The following is a 10,000-nucleotide window of genomic DNA, read 5'->3' as shown; positions in this document are numbered from 1 at the left end:
TGGCAAACTTGACACCCCCGTGTTCCCCTGGTCCAGACCTTTCCAACGCCGCCTGAGTCAAGGTGCTACGACGTCCCCAAGTGGGGATGCCTGTAGATGAGCACATTTTCCCAACTTTGAATGTAAGTTTCCAGTATCATTGAAAATGTGGCCTCAAACGAGCAGTTTTGCCCCCGAACGTGGGATTTGGCTGGGGACGGTTTCTATATTCAAGTTGGGATGGGGGGCACCGAGGTGAGTGGTGGTTGTCCCCGAAAAAGCCCTCCCCTTTTCCGTAGCCCCGTTTAAAGTTTTGTTTGGGCTCCTGTTCAGCGGGGATGCGCGTGCGCGTGGCAACCTTGACACGCCCGTGTTCCCCTGGACCAGACCTTTCTAACGCCGCCTGAGTTAAGGTGCTACGACGTCCCTAAGTGGAGATGCCTGTAAATGAACACCTTTTCCCAACTTTGCACGTTTCCAGCTTGAGAGGAAAAGGGGCTTAAAATTCACAGTTATTCGCCCGAACGTGGGATTTCGCTGGGGACGGTTTCTAAGTTCAAGTTGGGACGGGGGGCACCGAGGTGAGTGGTGGTTGTCCCCGAAAAAGCCCTCCCCTTTTCCGTAGCCCCGTTTAAAGTTTTGTTTGGGCTCCTGTTCAGCGGGGAAGCGCGTGCGCGTGGCAACCTTGACACGCCCGTGTTCCCCTGGACCAGACCTTTCTAACGCCGCCTGAGTTAAGGTGCTACGACGTCCCCAAGTGGGGATGCCTGTAGATGAGCACATTTTCCCAACTTTGAATGTAAGTTTCCAGTATCATTGAAAATGTGGCCTCAAACGAGCAGTTTTGCCCCCGAACGTGGGATTTGGCTGGGGACGGTTTCTATATTCAAGTTGGGATGGGGGGCACCGAGGTGAGTGGTGGTTGTCCCCGAAAAAGCCCTCCCCTTTTCCGTAGCCCCGTTTAAAGTTCTGTTTGGGCTCCTGTTCAGCGGGGAAGCGCGTGCGCGTGGCAAACTTGACACCCCCGTGTTCCCCTGGTCCAGACCTTTCCAACGCCGCCTGAGTCAAGGTGCTACGACGTCCCCAAGTGGGGATGCCTGTAGATGAGCACATTTTCCCAACTTTGAATGTAAGTTTCCAGTATCATTGAAAATGTGGCCTCAAACGAGCAGTTTTGCCCCCGAACGTGGGATTTGGCTGGGGACGGTTTCTATATTCAAGTTGGGATGGGGGGCACCGAGGTGAGTGGTGGTTGTCCCCGAAAAAGCCCTCCCCTTTTCCGTAGCCCCGTTTAAAGTTTTGTTTGGGCTCCTGTTCAGCGGGGATGCGCGTGCGCGTGGCAACCTTGACACGCCCGTGTTCCCCTGGACCAGACCTTTCTAACGCCGCCTGAGTTAAGGTGCTACGACGTCCCTAAGTGGAGATGCCTGTAAATGAACACCTTTTCCCAACTTTGCACGTTTCCAGCTTGAGAGGAAAAGGGGCTTAAAATTCACAGTTATTCGCCCGAACGTGGGATTTCGCTGGGGACGGTTTCTAAGTTCAAGTTGGGACGGGGGGCACCGAGGTGAGTGGTGGTTGTCCCCGAAAAAGCCCTCCCCTTTTCCGTAGCCCCGTTTAAAGTTTTGTTTGGGCTCCTGTTCAGCGGGGAAGCGCGTGCGCGTGGCAACCTTGACACGCCCGTGTTCCCCTGGACCAGACCTTTCTAACGCCGCCTGAGTTAAGGTGCTACGACGTCCCCAAGTGGGGATGCCTGTAGATGAGCACATTTTCCCAACTTTGAATGTAAGTTTCCAGTATCATTGAAAATGTGGCCTCAAACGAGCAGTTTTGCCCCCGAACGTGGGATTTGGCTGGGGACGGTTTCTATATTCAAGTTGGGATGGGGGGCACCGAGGTGAGTGGTGGTTGTCCCCGAAAAAGCCCTCCCCTTTTCCGTAGCCCCGTTTAAAGTTCTGTTTGGGCTCCTGTTCAGCGGGGAAGCGCGTGCGCGTGGCAAACTTGACACCCCCGTGTTCCCCTGGTCCAGACCTTTCCAACGCCGCCTGAGTCAAGGTGCTACGACGTCCCCAAGTGGGGATGCCTGTAGATGAGCACATTTTCCCAACTTTGAATGTAAGTTTCCAGTATCATTGAAAATGTGGCCTCAAACGAGCAGTTTTGCCCCCGAACGTGGGATTTGGCTGGGGACGGTTTCTATATTCAAGTTGGGATGGGGGGCACCGAGGTGAGTGGTGGTTGTCCCCGAAAAAGCCCTCCCCTTTTCCGTAGCCCCGTTTAAAGTTTTGTTTGGGCTCCTGTTCAGCGGGGATGCGCGTGCGCGTGGCAACCTTGACACGCCCGTGTTCCCCTGGACCAGACCTTTCTAACGCCGCCTGAGTTAAGGTGCTACGACGTCCCTAAGTGGAGATGCCTGTAAATGAACACCTTTTCCCAACTTTGCACGTTTCCAGCTTGAGAGGAAAAGGGGCTTAAAATTCACAGTTATTCGCCCGAACGTGGGATTTCGCTGGGGACGGTTTCTAAGTTCAAGTTGGGACGGGGGGCACCGAGGTGAGTGGTGGTTGTCCCCGAAAAAGCCCTCCCCTTTTCCGTAGCCCCGTTTAAAGTTTTGTTTGGGCTCCTGTTCAGCGGGGAAGCGCGTGCGCGTGGCAACCTTGACACGCCCGTGTTCCCCTGGACCAGACCTTTCTAACGCCGCCTGAGTTAAGGTGCTACGACGTCCCCAAGTGGGGATGCCTGTAGATGAGCACATTTTCCCAACTTTGAATGTAAGTTTCCAGTATCATTGAAAATGTGGCCTCAAACGTGCAGTTTTGCCCCCGAACGTGGGGAACGTGGGATTTGGCTGGGGACGGTTTCTATATTCAAGTTGGGATGGGGGGCACCGAGGTGAGTGGTGGTTGTCCCCGAAAAAGCTCTCCCCTTTTCCGTAGCCCCGTTTAAAGTTTTGTTTGGGCTCCTGTTCAGCGGGGAAGCGCGTGCGCGTGGCAAACTTGACACCCCCGTGTTCCCCTGGTCCAGACCTTTCCAACGCCGCCTGAGTCAAGGTGCTACGACGTCCCCAAGTGGGGATGCCTGTAGATGAGCACATTTTCCCAACTTTGAATGTAAGTTTCCAGTATCATTGAAAATGTGGCCTCAAACGAGCAGTTTTGCCCCCGAACGTGGGATTTGGCTGGGGACGGTTTCTATATTCAAGTTGGGATGGGGGGCACCGAGGTGAGTGGTGGTTGTCCCCGAAAAAGCCCTCCCCTTTTCCGTAGCCCCGTTTAAAGTTCTGTTTGGGCTCCTGTTCAGCGGGGAAGCGCGTGCGCGTGGCAAACTTGACACCCCCGTGTTCCCCTGGTCCAGACCTTTCCAACGCCGCCTGAGTCAAGGTGCTACGACGTCCCCAAGTGGGGATGCCTGTAGATGAGCACATTTTCCCAACTTTGAATGTAAGTTTCCAGTATCATTGAAAATGTGGCCTCAAACGAGCAGTTTTGCCCCCGAACGTGGGATTTGGCTGGGGACGGTTTCTATATTCAAGTTGGGATGGGGGGCACCGAGGTGAGTGGTGGTTGTCCCCGAAAAAGCCCTCCCCTTTTCCGTAGCCCCGTTTAAAGTTTTGTTTGGGCTCCTGTTCAGCGGGGATGCGCGTGCGCGTGGCAACCTTGACACGCCCGTGTTCCCCTGGACCAGACCTTTCTAACGCCGCCTGAGTTAAGGTGCTACGACGTCCCTAAGTGGAGATGCCTGTAAATGAACACCTTTTCCCAACTTTGCACGTTTCCAGCTTGAGAGGAAAAGGGGCTTAAAATTCACAGTTATTCGCCCGAACGTGGGATTTCGCTGGGGACGGTTTCTAAGTTCAAGTTGGGACGGGGGGCACCGAGGTGAGTGGTGGTTGTCCCCGAAAAAGCCCTCCCCTTTTCCGTAGCCCCGTTTAAAGTTTTGTTTGGGCTCCTGTTCAGCGGGGAAGCGCGTGCGCGTGGCAACCTTGACACGCCCGTGTTCCCCTGGACCAGACCTTTCTAACGCCGCCTGAGTTAAGGTGCTACGACGTCCCCAAGTGGGGATGCCTGTAGATGAGCACATTTTCCCAACTTTGAATGTAAGTTTCCAGTATCATTGAAAATGTGGCCTCAAACGAGCAGTTTTGCCCCCGAACGTGGGATTTGGCTGGGGACGGTTTCTATATTCAAGTTGGGATGGGGGGCACCGAGGTGAGTGGTGGTTGTCCCCGAAAAAGCCCTCCCCTTTTCCGTAGCCCCGTTTAAAGTTCTGTTTGGGCTCCTGTTCAGCGGGGAAGCGCGTGCGCGTGGCAAACTTGACACCCCCGTGTTCCCCTGGTCCAGACCTTTCCAACGCCGCCTGAGTCAAGGTGCTACGACGTCCCCAAGTGGGGATGCCTGTAGATGAGCACATTTTCCCAACTTTGAATGTAAGTTTCCAGTATCATTGAAAATGTGGCCTCAAACGAGCAGTTTTGCCCCCGAACGTGGGATTTGGCTGGGGACGGTTTCTATATTCAAGTTGGGATGGGGGGCACCGAGGTGAGTGGTGGTTGTCCCCGAAAAAGCCCTCCCCTTTTCCGTAGCCCCGTTTAAAGTTTTGTTTGGGCTCCTGTTCAGCGGGGATGCGCGTGCGCGTGGCAACCTTGACACGCCCGTGTTCCCCTGGACCAGACCTTTCTAACGCCGCCTGAGTTAAGGTGCTACGACGTCCCTAAGTGGAGATGCCTGTAAATGAACACCTTTTCCCAACTTTGCACGTTTCCAGCTTGAGAGGAAAAGGGGCTTAAAATTCACAGTTATTCGCCCGAACGTGGGATTTCGCTGGGGACGGTTTCTAAGTTCAAGTTGGGACGGGGGGCACCGAGGTGAGTGGTGGTTGTCCCCGAAAAAGCCCTCCCCTTTTCCGTAGCCCCGTTTAAAGTTTTGTTTGGGCTCCTGTTCAGCGGGGAAGCGCGTGCGCGTGGCAACCTTGACACGCCCGTGTTCCCCTGGACCAGACCTTTCTAACGCCGCCTGAGTTAAGGTGCTACGACGTCCCCAAGTGGGGATGCCTGTAGATGAGCACATTTTCCCAACTTTGAATGTAAGTTTCCAGTATCATTGAAAATGTGGCCTCAAACGTGCAGTTTTGCCCCCGAACGTGGGATTTGGCTGGGGACGGTTTCTAAATTCAAGTTGGGATGGGGGGCACCGAGGTGAGTGGTGGTTGTCCCCGAAAAAGCCCTCCCCTTTTCCGTAGCCCCGTTTAAAGTTCTGTTTGGGCTCCTGTTCAGCGGGGAAGCGCGTGCGCGTGGCAAACTTGACACCCCCGTGTTCCCCTGGTCCAGACCTTTCCAACGCCGCCTGAGTCAAGGTGCTACGACGTCCCCAAGTGGGGATGCCTGTAGATGAGCACATTTTCCCAACTTTGAATGTAAGTTTCCAGTATCATTGAAAATGTGGCCTCAAACGAGCAGTTTTGCCCCCGAACGTGGGATTTGGCTGGGGACGGTTTCTATATTCAAGTTGGGATGGGGGGCACCGAGGTGAGTGGTGGTTGTCCCCGAAAAAGCCCTCCCCTTTTCCGTAGCCCCGTTTAAAGTTTTGTTTGGGCTCCTGTTCAGCGGGGATGCGCGTGCGCGTGGCAACCTTGACACGCCCGTGTTCCCCTGGACCAGACCTTTCTAACGCCGCCTGAGTTAAGGTGCTACGACGTCCCTAAGTGGAGATGCCTGTAAATGAACACCTTTTCCCAACTTTGCACGTTTCCAGCTTGAGAGGAAAAGGGGCTTAAAATTCACAGTTATTCGCCCGAACGTGGGATTTCGCTGGGGACGGTTTCTAAGTTCAAGTTGGGACGGGGGGCACCGAGGTGAGTGGTGGTTGTCCCCGAAAAAGCCCTCCCCTTTTCCGTAGCCCCGTTTAAAGTTTTGTTTGGGCTCCTGTTCAGCGGGGAAGCGCGTGCGCGTGGCAACCTTGACACGCCCGTGTTCCCCTGGACCAGACCTTTCTAACGCCGCCTGAGTTAAGGTGCTACGACGTCCCCAAGTGGGGATGCCTGTAGATGAGCACATTTTCCCAACTTTGAATGTAAGTTTCCAGTATCATTGAAAATGTGGCCTCAAACGAGCAGTTTTGCCCCCGAACGTGGGATTTGGCTGGGGACGGTTTCTATATTCAAGTTGGGATGGGGGGCACCGAGGTGAGTGGTGGTTGTCCCCGAAAAAGCCCTCCCCTTTTCCGTAGCCCCGTTTAAAGTTCTGTTTGGGCTCCTGTTCAGCGGGGAAGCGCGTGCGCGTGGCAAACTTGACACCCCCGTGTTCCCCTGGTCCAGACCTTTCCAACGCCGCCTGAGTCAAGGTGCTACGACGTCCCCAAGTGGGGATGCCTGTAGATGAGCACATTTTCCCAACTTTGAATGTAAGTTTCCAGTATCATTGAAAATGTGGCCTCAAACGAGCAGTTTTGCCCCCGAACGTGGGATTTGGCTGGGGACGGTTTCTATATTCAAGTTGGGATGGGGGGCACCGAGGTGAGTGGTGGTTGTCCCCGAAAAAGCCCTCCCCTTTTCCGTAGCCCCGTTTAAAGTTTTGTTTGGGCTCCTGTTCAGCGGGGATGCGCGTGCGCGTGGCAACCTTGACACGCCCGTGTTCCCCTGGACCAGACCTTTCTAACGCCGCCTGAGTTAAGGTGCTACGACGTCCCTAAGTGGAGATGCCTGTAAATGAACACCTTTTCCCAACTTTGCACGTTTCCAGCTTGAGAGGAAAAGGGGCTTAAAATTCACAGTTATTCGCCCGAACGTGGGATTTCGCTGGGGACGGTTTCTAAGTTCAAGTTGGGACGGGGGGCACCGAGGTGAGTGGTGGTTGTCCCCGAAAAAGCCCTCCCCTTTTCCGTAGCCCCGTTTAAAGTTTTGTTTGGGCTCCTGTTCAGCGGGGAAGCGCGTGCGCGTGGCAACCTTGACACGCCCGTGTTCCCCTGGACCAGACCTTTCTAACGCCGCCTGAGTTAAGGTGCTACGACGTCCCCAAGTGGGGATGCCTGTAGATGAGCACATTTTCCCAACTTTGAATGTAAGTTTCCAGTATCATTGAAAATGTGGCCTCAAACGAGCAGTTTTGCCCCCGAACGTGGGATTTGGCTGGGGACGGTTTCTATATTCAAGTTGGGATGGGGGGCACCGAGGTGAGTGGTGGTTGTCCCCGAAAAAGCCCTCCCCTTTTCCGTAGCCCCGTTTAAAGTTCTGTTTGGGCTCCTGTTCAGCGGGGAAGCGCGTGCGCGTGGCAAACTTGACACCCCCGTGTTCCCCTGGTCCAGACCTTTCCAACGCCGCCTGAGTCAAGGTGCTACGACGTCCCCAAGTGGGGATGCCTGTAGATGAGCACATTTTCCCAACTTTGAATGTAAGTTTCCAGTATCATTGAAAATGTGGCCTCAAACGAGCAGTTTTGCCCCCGAACGTGGGATTTGGCTGGGGACGGTTTCTATATTCAAGTTGGGATGGGGGGCACCGAGGTGAGTGGTGGTTGTCCCCGAAAAAGCCCTCCCCTTTTCCGTAGCCCCGTTTAAAGTTTTGTTTGGGCTCCTGTTCAGCGGGGATGCGCGTGCGCGTGGCAACCTTGACACGCCCGTGTTCCCCTGGACCAGACCTTTCTAACGCCGCCTGAGTTAAGGTGCTACGACGTCCCTAAGTGGAGATGCCTGTAAATGAACACCTTTTCCCAACTTTGCACGTTTCCAGCTTGAGAGGAAAAGGGGCTTAAAATTCACAGTTATTCGCCCGAACGTGGGATTTCGCTGGGGACGGTTTCTAAGTTCAAGTTGGGACGGGGGGCACCGAGGTGAGTGGTGGTTGTCCCCGAAAAAGCCCTCCCCTTTTCCGTAGCCCCGTTTAAAGTTTTGTTTGGGCTCCTGTTCAGCGGGGAAGCGCGTGCGCGTGGCAACCTTGACACGCCCGTGTTCCCCTGGACCAGACCTTTCTAACGCCGCCTGAGTTAAGGTGCTACGACGTCCCCAAGTGGGGATGCCTGTAAATGAACACCTTTTCCCAACTTTGAATGTAAGTTTCCAGTATCATTGAAAATGTGGCCTCAAACGTGCAGTTTTGCCCCCGAACGTGGGATTTGGCTGGGGACGGTTTCTAAATTCAAGTTGGGATGGGGGGCACCGAGGTGAGTGGTGGTTGTCCCCGAAAAAGCCCTCCCCTTTTCCGTAGCCCCGTTTAAAGTTTTGTTTGGGCTCCTGTTCAACGGGGATGCGCGTGCGCGTGGCAAACATGACACGCCCGTGTTCCCCTGGACCAGACCTTTCTAACGCCACCTGAGTTAAGGTGCTACGACGTCCCCAAGTGGGGATGCCTCTAAATGAAGCCAATTTCTCCTATTTGAATGCACTCTCCCAGCCCAGAGAGGCATGTGCCTTAAAATTCACAGTTATTCACCCGAACGTGGGATTTTGTTGAGGACGGTTTCTAAATTCAAGTTGGAACAGGGGGCACCGACGTGAGTGGTGTTTGTCCCCGAAAAAGCTCTCCCCTTTTCCGTAGCCCCGTTTAAAGTTTTGTTTGGGCTCCTGTTTAGCGGGGATGCGCGTGCGCGTGGCAACCTTGACACGCCCGTGTTCCCCTGGACCAGACCTTTCTAACGCCGCCTGAGTTAAGGTGCTACGACGTCCCTAAGTGGAGATGCCTGTAAATGAACACCTTTTCCCAACTTTGAATGTAAGTTTCCAGTATCATTGAAAATGTGGCCTCAAACGAGCAGTTTTGCCCCCGAACGTGGGATTTGGCTGGGGACGGTTTCTAAATTCAAGTTGGGATGGGGGGAACCGAGGTGAGTGGTGGTTGTCCCCGAAAAAGCCCTCCCCTTTTCCGTAGCCCCGTTTAAAGTTTTGTTTGGGCTCCTGTTCAGCGGGGATGCGCGTGCGCGTGGCAACCTTGACACGCCCGTGTTCCCCTGGACCAGACCTTTCTAACGCCACCCGAGTCAAGGTGCTACGACGTCCCTAAATGGGGATGCCTGTAGATGAGCACATTTTCCCAGCTTTGAATGTAAGTTTCCAGCATCATTGAAAATGTGGCCTCAAACGTGCAGTTTTGCGCCCGAACGTGGGATTTTGTTGAGGACGGTTTCTAAATTCAAGTTAGCATAAGGGGCACACGTGTGAGTTGTTATTTTCCCAGGATTGATGGTTTCCAATTCGGTAGCTCCGTTTAAAGTTTTGTTTGGGCTCCTGTTTAGCGGGGATGCGCGTGCGCGTGGCAACCTTGACACGCCCGTGTTCCCCTGGACCAGACCTTTCCAACGCCACCCGAGTCAAGGTGCTACGACGTCCCTAAGTGGGGATGCCTGTAGATGAGCACATTTTCCCAGCTTTGAATGTAAGTTTCCAGCATCATTGAAAATGTGGCCTCAAACGTGCAGTTTTGCGCCCGAACGTGGGATTTTGTTGAGGACGGTTTCTAAATTCAAGTTAGCATAAGGGGCACACGTGTGAGTTGTTATTTTCCCAGGATTGATGGTTTCCAATTCGGTAGCTCCGTTTAAAGTTTTGTTTTGGCCCCTGTTTAGCGGGGATGCGCGTGCGCGTGGCAAACTTGACACGCCCGTGTTCCCCTGGACCAGACCTTTCCAACGCCACCCGAGTTAAGGTGCTACGACGTCCCTAAGTGGAGATGCCTCTAAATGAAGCCAATTTCTCCTATTTGAATGCACTCTCCCAGCCCAGAGAGGCATGTGCCTTAAAATTCACAGTTATTCACCCGAACGTGGGATTTTGTTGAGGACGGTTTCTAAATTCAAGTTAGAATAAGGGGCACACGTGTGAGTTGTTATTTTCCCAGGATTGATGATTTCCAATTCGGTAGCTCCGTTTAAAGTTTTGTTTCGCTTCCCGTTTTCGTTGCGTAGCTCTGATTTGGCTGGGGATAGTTTTATACACTGCTTTAGAGTAAGACACATACGTGCGAGTTGTTTTCACATTGGAATTGACGATAGCCATTTCGGTGTTGACGTTTAACGTTTTCTTTCGCTTCCCGTTTC

Source organism: Osmerus mordax, assembly GCF_038355195.1.
Source record: "Osmerus mordax isolate fOsmMor3 chromosome 7 unlocalized genomic scaffold, fOsmMor3.pri SUPER_7_unloc_2_0, whole genome shotgun sequence".
In the NCBI taxonomy this organism is placed as follows: domain Eukaryota; kingdom Metazoa; phylum Chordata; class Actinopteri; order Osmeriformes; family Osmeridae; genus Osmerus; species Osmerus mordax.
Note: the sequence above shows the minus strand (reverse complement) of the source record.